Genomic DNA, 16585 nt, shown 5'->3' with positions numbered 1-16585 from the left:
GAGTCCCCAGTCCCCAGAGGTTAGGCAGAGGCTAAAGTTAGATATAACCTTACTCTCTAAAGTGGTAGCTTGCCGAGCAGTAAGGCAGTATCAGAGTACAGTGTAAAACATTTGTTGTACACACTCAGTCAGCAAATGGTCTCACACACTCAAGAACTGAACTCTAGGCCATTGGTTTGCATACAAAAGATATTGTTGTTTTATTTTAGAACCAACAATAGGTATCAAAATATACTTTCTCAGAATGAGATGCTTTAGTTAAATACTTAGCAATAGGCAATTGACTTTTGCAGGTCATAGTTACAGTTTATTGCAATAGGCAACACAATTTGAATCACAATAATACATTGAGCTCAATGGGAATTTTAAGTTATATGCAATTAATTACTTTCAGGATTACTTTTCTAAATCCAGGACTGGATCCTAGATTCAGTCCTGGGACAGTTCTTGGAAACAAGTGAGTAAATTCGTTTTAGTTACTGTTGTGATTTTTAAGCAATATTTTCCTATTTTAAAAGTTGACACTTCGAAACTTTTGCTGATCAAATTACCAATGTTATCCTATGGAAGGAAATTCACTTAGCAGGTAAGTGGGGTTATGGTTACTTTTTCTAGGTCAGTGTTGGATCCTAGATCCAGCACTACTGTACCACCTGTAAGCAGTTGAGAAACTGCGTTTAAGTTATACAGGCGATTTTTAAGGAATATTTACATGTTTGCAAAATCGACACTTAGAAGAAATTTCACAGAAAAACACTCAATGGTTTCCTATGGAAGAAAATTCAAGTTATGGGTAAAGTACGTTCCCGTTACTTTTGTAATCCAGTGCTGGGCTCCTAGGCTCAGTACTGGGACATCTATCTAAAACAGGTAAACAATTACGTTTTCACAGTTGGTACGATTTTTAAAGAATATTTGTAAGTTTCAAAAATCGACACTTAGAAAATTTTCAGCAAAAAGCAGGCAATGATATCCCATGGAAGGAAATTCGAGTTACTGGTAAGTACGGTTAAAATTACATTTCAGGGTCAGTACTGAGCTCCAAGATGCAGCACTGAGGTCTCTCCTGATAACAGGTGAGTAAATCAGAATTCGTTGTTCGGCTGATTTTAGATGAATATTTTAAAGTTCCAAAACTCCACACCACTTAGAAGAATTTCCAAGTGAAACCACTCAATGTTAGCCTATGGAAGAAAAGTGAGTTATCGGCTTTTAGGTAAGTACTCGACTGGCAGAGTTATGGTTCTGGGCATAGACTCAGGGGTCTCCCAGGGGAGTCCCAGCCTACTTGCCAAGCCTTAAACTCCCCTTTTATTACATATAATTTACACCTAAGGTAGGCCCTAGGTAGTCCTAGGTGCATGATGCTATGTAAGTAAAAAATAAGATATGTACTTTGGTGGTTCGCGTGTCCTGTAAGTACCAAACAGTCTATTTCATTTTTCACTACTGTGAGGTCTACCCCTCTCATAGGTTAGCTCTGTGTATTCCCCTATACTTTTTATTTGGTAATTCCATATCGGAGAGGAGTAGCTTTATTTATTTATTGAAAATCCTACTTACTGGTGAGGTTGGATTTAACTTTACTATTTTAGAAATGCCACTTTTAGAGAGTGAACATTTCTCTGCACTTACTGCTCTATTTGCCTGAAACCTGGCCCCAATACACGTCTGGATTGGGCTGGGTGACAGCAAAATTTGTGCCTTCCCTCTAGAGAGCCACAACACAGGTCACTCAACTGCACCTGGGGGGTGAGCTCCGCTCCCCCTCCACCCCCAATAGGTTCAAGAACGATAATTTATGTAAGTAAATACATTATAGCTACAGCTTATAATCATGCGAGTTTAAATCATTTGTTGTTAGATGGTTTAAATATTTGAAAGGATCTGTTTTTAATAGACATTTTACAAAAACCACTGGCACATTTGCTAATTCTGTAAAATTAACACCCAACTGCCGTGACATTGCCAACCACAATGCCGTGACTCGGATTCAAACCAAGGTTGCTGCGGCCACAACGCAGAGTACTAACCACTATACGATCACGGCGAGCTACTTGGGCTCAGCGACATACAGTGACATGGAGAATTTATAATTCGGAACACTCAGGGCTATTCCTGTGATAGGCTGGATGTATTCATTGCTTCCTCATTCCTTATTCAGAGGCTGCGTCTCCTCAGTGGTTGATAGGCTGAAACCGTTTCCTGGCCGCCTGCTTGGGAAATGCCAGGAGTCAAAGTTCACACATTACACTTGCGGACCTGTGATGGGACACCAATGCAGAGAAACCCACCTGGCACAGACCTTCTATTCTGTCTATTAGACCTGCATCTTCCCTGCATCTTTCAAGCCATTTGTATGTGAAGCAAGAAAGAGTTAGAGAGTGATCCATCTACACTTTTATAGGGAGGATGTCGCCGTGAGCTCCTCCCAGCTAATCACACGAACAGCAGAAAAGCAAGATAAATACACAGTTGAGGGGTGGGCTGCATGGTTATGTTTTTAAGTAAATATTGAAACTGACCTCAGTGGCTCATTAGCAGAGCTGCGGCTAATGACTGGTGCCAAATCATGATGAAGCAAGCACCATGGCTCGTAGGGGACCCACAACACGCTTTTCTTAGCTCACTGAATTAAAGTATAAACTTCCGCCGTGTGTGAGTGGTAAAGGCTTGTTAATATGGTTCCTTTTCCAATTCAAGTCTGACAACAAGAGGCAGGAACCACGTGGCTTCGGAAGCTCAGGAAAGTAGCCACCAACCACAGAGAAAGAGAGAACTGGCAGTATGAGAGGTGGAGAAAACAGAAGCGGGAGCAAGGAGCTCAAATGAGATTGATGGCGTTTAAATAGAGCGCGTAAAGGAACAGTTACACAGCTAAGAAATGGGAAAGACAGACTAGGGAAAAAAACACAGAAAGAGCCTGTAGATGAAATTCTCTTCCTGGGACAGGAGGTTAAGAGAAATTACACATGGGGAGGTTAAGCATGTAACACGGGGGAGAATAAAAAAGAAAATGCAGTTTTATGAAGTGTGTTTGCCAATCCAGCCAGCACTTTTGTTCTATTTCTCTCTTTGCGTCTTTTATTGGTAAAGTAACTTTCAAGTGCATGCGCAGGTATGAATGAGAGAGCAACGGTATAATAATTTGAAGCGTTTACACCAGTGCTAAAGTAGGAATGAGGTGTAGCAAAGACATGAAAGAGGTAGCGATAACAAATATGTGGAGAGGCAATAGTGACACAAAAATAAGCCACCTATTTATAAAACTGAAATGGAAGAAATACTAAAGGTTAACTTCTGAAATTGTAGCCGATAATAAAAAGATTTTCGTTGTTGGCAGGATTCGAACCTGCGCGGGGATACCCCAATGGATTTCGAGTCCATCGCCTTAACCACTCGGCCACAACAACTTGCTGTAAGCTGCCTACAAATATTTTGTTTGAAAGTTTTGAAGTTTTCCCACATCAAAGTACTGATATTCTGCAATGCGCTTTTTAAAAACAATGTTTTTTTCATCATGCACGTTCTGTCCTAAAAACAAAAATTGCATGAGTATATCTCTGGATCTGTAAAAGGATACGCTTGCATTCAAACTCCCTTGTGGCACTCAAGTTTTTTGGACCCTGTTGCACTCTGTTTTTGCGCTGCTTTTAGTCTACGACCCATATTACAGAAGTCAACCATCTCTGAGTATTTGGGACTCCTTTGTAAGTGCCTTATCTTTAATCCTTGAAAAGCTCTATAATAAAGGGGTCTGTCAAAGATTGCTTGAATGGAAGATAAAAGAAGGCCCACTTGTCTCACCAAATGCAGTAGAGAAACCTGATGTTTTACTCATGTTATCCTTTGTTCAGTTTTTGGTAGACCTGGCATCCTTAAGGTGGCCTACCAGCAACCTTTTTGCTTTTCACCTCACGTTTTGCTGTATCTTTATGTTGGCCTTAGCACTCTAATCACTTTATCACTACTGTGAGAAAGTGGCTCTGTATATACTGTTCCCAAATAGGTACGGTGTGCACAGAGTCCCCAGTCCCCAGAGGTTAGGCAGAGGCTAAAGTTAGATATAACCTTACTCTCTAAAGTGGTAGCTTGTCGAGCAGTAAGGCAGTATCAGAGTACAGTGTAAAACATTTGTTGTACACACTCAGTCAGCAAATGGTCTCACACACTCAAGAACTGAACTCTAGGCCATTGGTTTGCATACAAAAGATATTGTTGTTTTATTTTAGAACCAACAATAGGTATCAAAATATACTTTCTCAGAATGAGATGCTTTAGATAAATACTTTGCAATAGGCAATTGACTTTTGCAGGTCATAGTTACAGTTTATTGCAATAGGCAACACAATTTGAATCACAATAATACATTGAGCTCAATGGGAATTTTAAGTTATATGCAATTAATTACTTTCAGGATTACTTTTCTAAATCCAGGACTGGATCCTAGATTCAGTCCTGGGACAGTTCTTGGAAACAAGTGAGTAAATTCGTTTTAGTTACTGTTGTGATTTTTAAGCAATATTTTGCTATTTTAAAAGTTGACACTTCGAAACTTTTGCTGATCAAATTACCAATGTTATCCTATGGAAGGAAATTCACTTAGCAGGTAAGTGAGGTTATGGTTACTTTTTCTAGGTCAGTGTTGGATCCTAGATCCAGCACTACTGTACCACCTGTAAGCAGTTGAGAAACTGCGTTTAAGTTATACAGGCGATTTTTCAGGAATATTTACATGTTTGCAAAATCGACACTTAGAAGAAATTTCACAGAAAAACACTCAATGGTTTCCTATGGAAGAAAATTCAAGTTATGGGTAAAGTACGTTCCCGTTACTTTTGTAATCCAGTGCTGGGCTCCTAGGCTCAGTACTGGGACATCTATCTAAAACAGGTAAACAATTACGTTTTCACAGTTGGTACGATTTTTAAAGAATATTTGTAAGTTTCAAAAATCGACACTTAGAAAATTTTCAGCAAAAAGCAGGCAATGATATCCCATGGAAGGAAATTCGAGTTACTGGTAAGTACGGTTAAAATTACTTTTCAGGGTCAGTACTGAGCTCCAAGATGCAGCACTGAGGTCTCTCCTGATAACAGGTGAGTAAATCAGAATTCGTTGTTCGGCTGATTTTAGATGAATATTTTAAAGTTCCAAAACTCCACACCACTTAGAAGAATTTCCAAGTGAAACCACTCAATGTTAGCCTATGGAAGAAAAGTGAGTTATCGGCTTTTAGGTAAGTACTCGACTGGCAGAGTTATGGTTCTGGGCATAGACTCAGGGGTCTCCCAGGGGAGTCCCAGCCTACTTGCCAAGCCTTAAACTCCCCTTTTATTACATATAATTTACACCTAAGGTAGGCCCTAGGTAGTCCTAGGTGCATGATGCTATGTAAGTAAAAAATAAGATATGTACTTTGGTGGTTCGCGTGTCCTGTAAGTACCAAACAGTCTATTTCATTTTTCACTACTGTGAGGTCTACCCCTCTCATAGGTTAGCTCTGTGTATTCCCCTATACTTTTTATTTGGTAATTCCATATCGGAGAGGAGTAGCTTTATTTATTTATTGAAAATCCTACTTACTGGTGAGGTTGGATTTAACTTTACTATTTTAGAAATGCCACTTTTAGAGAGTGAACATTTCTCTGCACTTACTGCTCTATTTGCCTGAAACCTGGCCCCAATACACGTCTGGATTGGGCTGGGTGACAGCAAAATTTGTGCCTTCCCTCTAGAGAGCCACAACACAGGTCACTCAACTGCACCTGGGGGGTGAGCTCCGCTCCCCCTCCACCCCCAATAGGTTCAAGAACGATAATTTATGTAAGTAAATACATTATAGCTACAGCTTATAATCATGCGAGTTTAAATCATTTGTTGTTAGATGGTTTAAATATTTGAAAGGATCTGTTTTTAATAGACATTTTACAAAAACCACTGGCACATTTGCTAATTCTGTAAAATTAACACCCAACTGCCGTGACATTGCCAACCACAATGCCGTGACTCGGATTCAAACCAAGGTTGCTGCGGCCACAACGCAGAGTACTAACCACTATACGATCACGGCGAGCTACTTGGGCTCAGCGACATACAGTGACATGGAGAATTTATAATTCGGAACACTCAGGGCTATTCCTGTGATAGGCTGGATGTATTCATTGCTTCCTCATTCCTTATTCAGAGGCTGCGTCTCCTCAGTGGTTGATAGGCTGAAACCGTTTCCTGGCCGCCTGCTTGGGAAATGCCAGGAGTCAAAGTTCACACATTACACTTGCGGACCTGTGATGGGACACCAATGCAGAGAAACCCACCTGGCACAGACCTTCTATTCTGTCTATTAGACCTGCATCTTCCCTGCATCTTTCAAGCCATTTGTATGTGAAGCAAGAAAGAGTTAGAGAGTGATCCATCTACACTTTTATAGGGAGGATGTCGCCGTGAGCTCCTCCCAGCTAATCACACGAACAGCAGAAAAGCAAGATAAATACACAGTTGAGGGGTGGGCTGCATGGTTATGTTTTTAAGTAAATATTGAAACTGACCTCAGTGGCTCATTAGCAGAGCTGCGGCTAATGACTGGTGCCAAATCATGATGAAGCAAGCACCATGGCTCGTAGGGGACCCACAACACGCTTTTCTTAGCTCACTGAATTAAAGTATAAACTTCCGCCGTGTGTGAGTGGTAAAGGCTTGTTAATATGGTTCCTTTTCCAATTCAAGTCTGACAACAAGAGGCAGGAACCACGTGGCTTCGGAAGCTCAGGAAAGTAGCCACCAACCACAGAGAAAGAGAGAACTGGCAGTATGAGAGGTGGAGAAAACAGAAGCGGGAGCAAGGAGCTCAAATGAGATTGATGGCGTTTAAATAGAGCGCGTAAAGGAACAGTTACACAGCTAAGAAATGGGAAAGACAGACTAGGGAAAAAAACACAGAAAGAGCCTGTAGATGAAATTCTCTTCCTGGGACAGGAGGTTAAGAGAAATTACACATGGGGAGGTTAAGCATGTAACACGGGGGAGAATAAAAAAGAAAATGCAGTTTTATGAAGTGTGTTTGCCAATCCAGCCAGCACTTTTGTTCTATTTCTCTCTTTGCGTCTTTTATTGGTAAAGTAACTTTCAAGTGCATGCGCAGGTATGAATGAGAGAGCAACGGTATAATAATTTGAAGCGTTTACACCAGTGCTAAAGTAGGAATGAGGTGTAGCAAAGACATGAAAGAGGTAGCGATAACAAATATGTGGAGAGGCAATAGTGACACAAAAATAAGCCACCTATTTATAAAACTGAAATGGAAGAAATACTAAAGGTTAACTTCTGAAATTGTAGCCGATAATAAAAAGATTTTCGTTGTTGGCAGGATTCGAACCTGCGCGGGGATACCCCAATGGATTTCGAGTCCATCGCCTTAACCACTCGGCCACAACAACTTGCTGTAAGCTGCCTACAAATATTTTGTTTGAAAGTTTTGAAGTTTTCCCACATCAAAGTACTGATATTCTGCAATGCGCTTTTTAAAAACAATGTTTTTTTCATCATGCACGTTCTGTCCTAAAAACAAAAATTGCATGAGTATATCTCTGGATCTGTAAAAGGATACGCTTGCATTCAAACTCCCTTGTGGCACTCAAGTTTTTTGGACCCTGTTGCACTCTGTTTTTGCGCTGCTTTTAGTCTACGACCCATATTACAGAAGTCAACCATCTCTGAGTATTTGGGACTCCTTTGTAAGTGCCTTATCTTTAATCCTTGAAAAGCTCTATAATAAAGGGGTCTGTCAAAGATTGCTTGAATGGAAGATAAAAGAAGGCCCACTTGTCTCACCAAATGCAGTAGAGAAACCTGATGTTTTACTCATGTTATCCTTTGTTCAGTTTTTGGTAGACCTGGCATCCTTAAGGTGGCCTACCAGCAACCTTTTTGCTTTTCACCTCACGTTTTGCTGTATCTTTATGTTGGCCTTAGCACTCTAATCACTTTATCACTACTGTGAGAAAGTGGCTCTGTATATACTGTTCCCAAATAGGTACAGTGTGCACAGAGTCCCCAGTCCCCAGAGGTTAGGCAGAGGCTAAAGTTAGATATAACCTTACTCTCTAAAGTGGTAGCTTGCCGAGCAGTAAGGCAGTATCAGAGTACAGTGTAAAACATTTGTTGTACACACTCAGTCAGCAAATGGTCTCACACACTCAAGAACTGAACTCTAGGCCATTGGTTTGCATACAAAAGATATTGTTGTTTTATTTTAGAACCAACAATAGGTATCAAAATATACTTTCTCAGAATGAGATGCTTTAGATAAATACTTTGCAATAGGCAATTGACTTTTGCAGGTCATAGTTACAGTTTATTGCAATAGGCAACACAATTTGAATCACAATAATACATTGAGCTCAATGGGAATTTTAAGTTATATGCAATTAATTACTTTCAGGATTACTTTTCTAAATCCAGGACTGGATCCTAGATTCAGTCCTGGGACAGTTCTTGGAAACAAGTGAGTAAATTCGTTTTAGTTACTGTTGTGATTTTTAAGCAATATTTTGCTATTTTAAAAGTTGACACTTAGAAACTTTTGCTGATCAAATTACCAATGTTATCCTATGGAAGGAAATTCACTTAGCAGGTAAGTGGGGTTATGGTTACTTTTTCTAGGTCAGTGTTGGATCCTACATCCAGCACTACTGTACCACCTGTAAGCAGTTGAGAAACTGCGTTTAAGTTATACAGGCGATTTTTAAGGAATATTTACATGTTTGCAAAATCGACACTTAGAAGAAATTTCACAGAAAAACAGTCAATGGTTTCCTATGGAAGAAAATTCAAGTTACGGGTAAAGTACGTTCTCGTTACTTTTGTAATCCAGTGCTGGGCTCCTAGGCTCAGTACTGGGACATCTATCTAAAACAGGTAAACAATTACGTTTTCACAGTTGGTACGATTTTTAAAGAATATTTGTAAGTTTCAAAAATCGACACTTAGAAAATTTTCAGCAAAAAGCAGGCAATGATATCCCATGGAAGGAAATTCGAGTTACTGGTAAGTACGGTTAAAATTACTTTTCAGGGTCAGTACTGAGCTCCAAGATGCAGCACTGAGGTCTCGCCTGATAACAGGTGAGTAAATCAGAATTCGTTGTTCGGCTGATTTTAGATGAATATTTTAAAGTTCCAAAACTCCACACCACTTAGAAGAATTTCCAAGTGAAACCACTCAATGTTAGCCTATGGAAGAAAAGTGAGTTATCGGCTTTTAGGTAAGTACTCAACTGGCAGAGTTATGGTTCTGGGCATAGACTCAGGGGTCTCCCAGGGGAGTCCCAGCCTACTTGCCAAGCCTTAAACTCCCCTTTTATTACATATAATTTACACCTAAGGTAGGCCCTAGGTAGTCCTAGGTGCATGATGCTATGTAAGTAAAAAATAAGATATGTACTTTGGTGGTTCGCGTGTCCTGTAAGTACCAAACAGTCTATTTCATTTTTCACTACTGTGAGGTCTACCCCTCTCATAGGTTAGCTCTGTGTATTCCCCTATACTTTTTATTTGGTAATTCCATATCGGAGAGGAGTAGCTTTATTTATTTATTGAAAATCCTACTTACTGGTGAGGTTGGATTTAACTTTACTATTTTAGAAATGCCACTTTTAGAGAGTGAACATTTCTCTGCACTTACTGCTCTATTTGCCTGAAACCTGGCCCCAATACACGTCTGGATTGGGCTGGGTGACAGCAAAATTTGTGCCTTCCCTCTAGAGAGCCACAACACAGGTCACTCAACTGCACCTGGGGGGTGAGCTCCGCTCCCCCTCCACCCCCAATAGGTTCAAGAACGATAATTTATGTAAGTAAATACATTATAGCTACAGCTTATAATCATGCGAGTTTAAATCATTTGTTGTTAGATGGTTTAAATATTTGAAAGGATCTGTTTTTAATAGACATTTTACAAAAACCACTGGCACATTTGCTAATTCTGTAAAATTAACACCCAACTGCCGTGACATTGCCAACCACAATGCCGTGACTCGGATTCAAACAAAGGTTGCTGCGGCCACAACGCAGAGTACTAACCACTATACGATCACGGCGAGCTACTTGGGCTCAACGACATACAGTGACATGGAGAATTTATAATTCGGAACACTCAGGGCTATTCCTGTGATAGGCTGGATGTATTCATTGCTTCCTCATTCCTCATTCAGAGGCTGCGTCTCCTCAGTGGTTGATAGGCTGAAACCGTTTCCTGGCCGCCTGCTTGTGAAATGCCAGGAGTCAAAGTTCACACATTACACTTGCGGACCTGTGATGGGACACCAATGCAGAGAAACCCACCTGGCACAGACCTTCTATTCTGTCTATTAGACCTGCATCTTCCCTGCATCTTTCAAGCCATTTGTATGTGAAGCAAGAAAGAGTTAGAGAGTGATCCATCTACACTTTTATAGGGAGGATGTCGCCGTGAGCTCCTCCCAGCTAATCACACGAACAGCAGAAAAGCAAGATAAATACACAGTTGAGGGGTGGGCTGCATGGTTATGTTTTTGAGTAAATATTGAAACTGACCTCAGTGGCTCATTAGCAGAGCTGCGGCTAATGACTGGTGCCAAATCATGATGAAGCAAGCACCATGGCTCGTAGGGGACCCACAACACGCTTTTCTTAGCTCACTGAATTAAAGTATAAACTTCCGCCGTGTGTGAGTGGTAAAGGCTTGTTAATATGGTTCCTTTTCCAATTCAAGTCTGACAACAAGAGGCAGGAACCACGTGGCTTCGGAAGCTCAGGAAAGTAGCCACCAACCACAGAGAAAGAGAGAACTGGCAGTATGAGAGGTGGAGAAAACAGAAGCGGGAGCAAGGAGCTCAAATGAGATTGATGGCGTTTAAATAGAGCGCGTAAAGGAACAGTTACACAGCTAAGAAATGGGAAAGACAGACTAGGGAAAAAAACACAGAAAGAGCCTGTAGATGAAATTCTCTTCCTGGGACAGGAGGTTAAGAGAAATTACACATGGGGAGGTTAAGCATGTAACACGGGGGAGAATAAAAAAGAAAATGCAGTTTTATGAAGTGTGTTTGCCAATCCAGCCAGCACTTTTGTTCTATTTCTCTCTTTGCGTCTTTTATTGGTAAAGTAACTTTCAAGTGCATGCGCAGGTATGAATGAGAGAGCAACGGTATAATAATTTGAAGCGTTTACACCAGTGCTAAAGTAGGAATGAGGTGTAGCAAAGACATGAAAGAGGTAGCGATAACAAATATGTGGAGAGGCAATAGTGACACAAAAATAAGCCACCTATTTATAAAACTGAAATGGAAGAAATACTAAAGGTTAACTTCTGAAATTGTAGCCGAAAATAAAAAGATTTTCGTTGTTGGCAGGATTCGAACCTGTGCGGGGATACCCCAATGGATTTCGAGTCCATCGCCTTAACAACTCGGCCACAACAACTTGCTGTAAGCTGCCTACAAATATTTTGTTTGAAAGTTTTGAAGTTTTCCCACATCAAAGTACTGATATTCTGCAATGCGCTTTTTAAAAACAATGTTTTTTTCATCATGCACGTTCTGTCCTAAAAACAAAAATTGCATGAGTATATCTCTGGATCTGTAAAAGGATACGCTTGCATTCAAACTCCCTTGTGGCACTCAAGTTTTTTGGACCCTGTTGCACTCTGTTTTTGCGCTGCTTTTAGTCTACGACCCATATTACAGAAGTCAACCATCTCTGAGTATTTGGGACTCCTTTGTAAGTGCCTTATCTTTAATCCTTGAAAAGCTCTATAAGAAAGGGGTCTGTCAAAGATTGCTTGAATGGAAGATAAAAGAAGGCCCACTTGTCTCACCAAATGCAGTAGAGAAACCTGATGTTTTACTCATGTTATCCTTAGTTCAGTTTTTGGTAGACCTGGCATCCTTAAGGTGGCCTACCAGCAACCTTTTTGCTTTTCACCTCACGTTTTGCTGTATCTTTATGTTGGCCTTAGCACTCTAATCACTTTATCACTACTGTGAGAAAGTGGCTCTGTATATACTGTTCCCAAATAGGTACAGTGTGCACAGAGTCCCCAGTCCCCAGAGGTTAGGCAGAGGCTAAAGTTAGATATAACCTTACTCTCTAAAGTGGTAGCTTGCCGAGCAGTAAGGCAGTATCAGAGTACAGTGTAAAACATTTGTTGTACACACTCAGTCAGCAAATGGTCTCACACACTCAAGAACTGAACTCTAGGCCATTGGTTTGCATACAAAAGATATTGTTGTTTTATTTTAGAACCAACAATAGGTATCAAAATATACTTTCTCAGAATGAGATGCTTTAGTTAAATACTTTGCAATAGGCAATTGACTTTTGCAGGTCATAGTTACAGTTTATTGCAATAGGCAACACAATTTGAATCACAATAATACATTGAGCTCAATGGGAATTTTAAGTTATATGCAATTAATTACTTTCAGGATTACTTTTCTAAATCCAGGACTGGATCCTAGATTCAGTCCTGGGACAGTTCTTGGAAACAAGTGAGTAAATTCGTTTTAGTTACTGTTGTGATTTTTAAGCAATATTTTGCTATTTTAAAAGTTGACACTTCGAAACTTTTGCTGATCAAATTACCAATGTTATCCTATGGAAGGAAATTCACTTAGCAGGTAAGTGGGGTTATGGTTACTTTTTCTAGGTCAGTGTTGGATCCTAGATCCAGCACTACTGTACCACCTGTAAGCAGTTGAGAAACTGCGTTTAAGTTATACAGGCGATTTTTAAGGAATATTTACATGTTTGCAAAATCGACACTTAGAAGAAATTTCACAGAAAAACAGTCAATGGTTTCCTATGGAAGAAAATTCAAGTTACGGGTAAAGTACGTTCTCGTTACTTTTGTAATCCAGTGCTGGGCTCCTAGGCTCAGTACTGGGACATCTATCTAAAACAGGTAAACAATTACGTTTTCACAGTTGGTACGATTTTTAAAGAATATTTGTAAGTTTCAAAAATCAACACTTAGAAAATTTTCAGCAAAAAGCAGGCAATGATATCCCATGGAAGGAAATTCGAGTTACTGGTAAGTACGGTTAAAATTACATTTCAGGGTCAGTACTGAACTCCAAGATGCAGCACTGAGGTCTCTCCTGATAACAGGTGAGTAAATCAGAATTCGTTGTTCGGCTGATTTTAGATGAATATTTTAAAGTTCCAAAACTCCACACCACTTAGAAGAATTTCCAAGTGAAACCACTCAATGTTAGCCTATGGAAGAAAAGTGAGTTATCGGCTTTTAGGTAAGTACTCGACTGGCAGAGTTATGGTTCTGGGCATAGACTCAGGGGTCTCCCAGGGGAGTCCCAGCCTACTTGCCAAGCCTTAAACTCCCCTTTTATTACATATAATTTACACCTAAGGTAGGCCCTAGGTAGTCCTAGGTGCATGATGCTATGTAAGTAAAAAATAAGATATGTACTTTGGTGGTTCGTGTGTCCTTTAAGTACCAAACAGTCTATTTCATTTTTCACTACTGTGAGGTCTACCCCTCTCATAGGTTAGCTCTGTGTATTCCCCTATACTTTTTATTTGGTAATTCCATATCGGAGAGGAGTAGCTTTATTTATTTATTGAAAATCCTACTTACTGGTGAGGTTGGATTTAACTTTACTATTTTAGAAATGCCACTTTTAGAGAGTGAACATTTCTCTGCACTTACTGCTCTATTTGCCTGAAACCTGGCCCCAATACACGTCTGGATTGGGCTGGGTGACAGCAAAATTTGTGCCTTCCCTCTAGAGAGCCACAACACAGGTCACTCAACTGCACCTGGGGGGTGAGCTCCGCTTCCCCTCCACCCCCAATAGGTTCAAGAACGATAATTTATGTAAGTAAATACATTATAGCTACAGCTTATAATCATGCGAGTTTAAATCATTTGTTGTTAGATGGTTTAAATATTTGAAAGGATCTGTTTTTAATATACATTTTACAAAAACCACTGGTACATTTGCTAATTCTGTAAAATTAACACCCAACTGCCGTGACATTGCCAACCACAATGCCGTGACTCGGATTCGAACCGAGGTTGCTGCGGCCACAACGCAGAGTACTAACCACTATACGATCACGGCGAGCTACTTGGGCTCAACTACATACAGTGACATGGAGAATTTATAATTCGGAACACTCAGGGCTGTTCCTGTGATAGGCTGGATGTATTCATTGCTTCCTCATTCCTCATTCAGAGGCTGCGTCTCCTCAGTGGTAGATAGGCTGAAACCGTTTCCTGGCCGCCTGCTTGTGAAATGCCAGGAGTCAAAGATCACACATTCCACTTACGGACCTGTGATGGGACACCAATGCAGAGAAACCCACCTGGCACAGACCTTCTATTCTGTCTATTAGACGTGCATCTTCCCTGCACCTTTCAAGCCATTTGTATGTGAAGCAAGAAAGAGTTAGAGAGTGATCCATCTACACTTTTATAGGGAGGATGTCGCCGTGAGCTCCTCCCAGCTAATCACACGAACAGCAGAAAAGCAAGATAAATACACAGTTGAGGGGTGGGCTGCATGGTTATATTTTTGAGTAAATATTGAAACTGACCTCAGTGGCTCATTAGCAGAGCTGCGGCTAATGACTGGTGCCAAATCATGATGAAGCAAGCACCATGGCTCGTAGGGGACCCACAACACGCTTTTCTTAGCTCACTGAATTAAAGTATAAACTTCCGCCGTGTGTGAGTGGTAAAGGCTTGTTAATATGGTTCCTTTTCCAATTCAAGTCTGACAACAAGAGGCAGGAACCACGTGGCTTCGGAAGCTCAGGAAAGTAGCCACCAACCACAGAGAAAGAGAGAACTGGCAGTATGAGAGGTGGAGAAAACAGAAGCGGGAGCAAGGAGCTCAAATGAGATTGATGGCGTTTAAATAGAGAGCGTAAAGGAACAGTTACACAGCTAAGAAATGGGAAAGACAGACTAGGGAAAAAAACACAGAAAGGGCCTGTAGATGAAATTCTCTTGCTGGGACAGCAGGTTAAGAGAAATTACACATGGGGAGGTTAAGCATGTGACACGGGGGAGAATAAAAAAGAAAATGCAGTTTTATGAAGTGTGTTTGCCAATCCAGCCAGCACTTTTGTTCTATTTCTCTCTTTGCGTCTTTTATTGGTAAAGTAACTTTCAAGTGCATGCGCAGGTATGAATGAGAGAGCAACGGTATAATAATTTGAAGCGTTTACACCAGTGCTAAAGTAGGAATGAGGTGTAGCAAAGACATGAAAGAGGTAGCGATAACAAATATGTGGAGAGGCAATAGTGATACAAAAATAAGCCACCTAGTTATAAAACTGAAATGGAAGAAATACTAAAGGTTAACTTCTGAAATTGTAGCCGATAATAAAAAGATCCTCGTTGTTGGCAGGATTCGAACCTACGCGGGAATACCCCAATGGATTTCGAGTCCATTGCCTTAACCACTCGGCCACAACAACTTGCTGTAAGCTGCCTACAAATATTTTGTTTGAAAGTTTTGATGTTTTCCCACATCAAAGTACTGATATTCTGCAATGCGCTTTTTAAAAACAATGTTTTTTTCATCATGCACGTTCTGTCCTAAAAACAAAAATTGCATGAGTATATCTCTGGATCTGTAAAAGGATACGCTTGCATTCAAACTCTCTTGTGGCACTCAAGTTTTTTGGACCCTGTTGCACTCTGTTTTTGCGCTGCTTTTAGTCTACGACCCATATTACAGAAGTCAACCATCTCTGAGTATTTGGGACTCCTTTGTAAGTGCCTTATCTCTAATCCTTGAAAAGCTCTATAATAAAGGGGTCTGTCAAAGATTGCTTGAATGGAAGATAAAAGAAGGCCCACTTGTCTCACCAAATGCAGTAGAGAAACCTGATGTTTTACTCATGTTATCCTTAGTTCAGTTTTTGTTAGACCTGGCATCCTTAAGGTGGCCTACCAGCAACCTTTTTGCTTTTCACCTCAAGTTTTGCTGTATCTTTATGTTGGCCTTAGGACTCTAATCACTTTATCACTACTGTGAGAAAGTGGCTCTGTATATACTGTTCCCAAATAGGTACAGTGTGCACAGAGTCCCCAGTCCCCAGAGGTTTGGCAGAGGCTAAAGTTAGATATAACCTTACTCTCTAAAGTGGTAGCTTGCCGAGCAGTAAGGCAGTATCAGAGTACAGTGTAAAACATTTGTTGTACACACTCAGTCAGCAAATGGTCTCACACACTCAAGAACTGAACTCTAGGCCATTGGTTTGCATACAAAAGATATTGTTGTTTTATTTTAGAACCAACAATAGGTATCAAAATATACTTTCTCAGAATGAGATGCTTTAGTTAAATACTTTGCAATAGGCAATTGACTTTTGCAGGTCATAGTTACAGTTTATTGCAATAGGCAACACAATTTGAATCACAATAATACATTGAGCTCAATGGGAATTTTAAGTTATATGCAATTAATTACTTTCAGGATTACTTTTCTAAATCCAGGACTGGATCCTAGATTCAGTCCTGGGACAGTTCTTGGAAACAAGTGAGTAAATTCGTTTTAGTTACGGTTGTGATTATT

The 16585-nt window shown here is 40.3% G+C and overlaps 5 non-coding genes across 5 annotated transcripts; all 5 read right to left on the bottom strand.

Annotated features, from left to right (window-relative positions):
- Nucleotides 1-3331: 3331 nt before the first annotated feature.
- Nucleotides 3332-3413, bottom strand: TRNAS-CGA (transfer RNA serine (anticodon CGA)). Its single transcript has one exon. It is a non-coding gene; the product is annotated as a tRNA-Ser (tRNA).
- Nucleotides 3414-7354: 3941 nt separating this feature from the next.
- Nucleotides 7355-7436, bottom strand: TRNAS-CGA (transfer RNA serine (anticodon CGA)). The gene has a single exon. It is a non-coding gene; the product is annotated as a tRNA-Ser (tRNA).
- A 3941-nt stretch (nucleotides 7437-11377) lies between these two features.
- TRNAS-CGA (transfer RNA serine (anticodon CGA)) lies at nucleotides 11378-11459 on the bottom strand. Its single transcript has one exon. It is a non-coding gene; the product is annotated as a tRNA-Ser (tRNA).
- Nucleotides 11460-14047: 2588 nt separating this feature from the next.
- TRNAH-GUG (transfer RNA histidin (anticodon GUG)) lies at nucleotides 14048-14119 on the bottom strand. The gene has a single exon. It is a non-coding gene; the product is annotated as a tRNA-His (tRNA).
- A 1281-nt stretch (nucleotides 14120-15400) lies between these two features.
- On the bottom strand, nucleotides 15401-15482 carry TRNAS-CGA (transfer RNA serine (anticodon CGA)). Its single transcript has one exon. It is a non-coding gene; the product is annotated as a tRNA-Ser (tRNA).
- Between the last annotated feature and the right edge of the window lie 1103 nt (nucleotides 15483-16585).

Source organism: Triturus cristatus, chromosome 12, assembly GCF_964204655.1.
Source record: "Triturus cristatus chromosome 12, aTriCri1.1, whole genome shotgun sequence".
NCBI classification, from domain to species: Eukaryota; Metazoa; Chordata; class Amphibia; order Caudata; family Salamandridae; genus Triturus; species Triturus cristatus.
The sequence above is the reverse complement of the archived record's forward strand: the minus strand, read 5'-3'. Positions and strand labels throughout refer to the sequence as shown.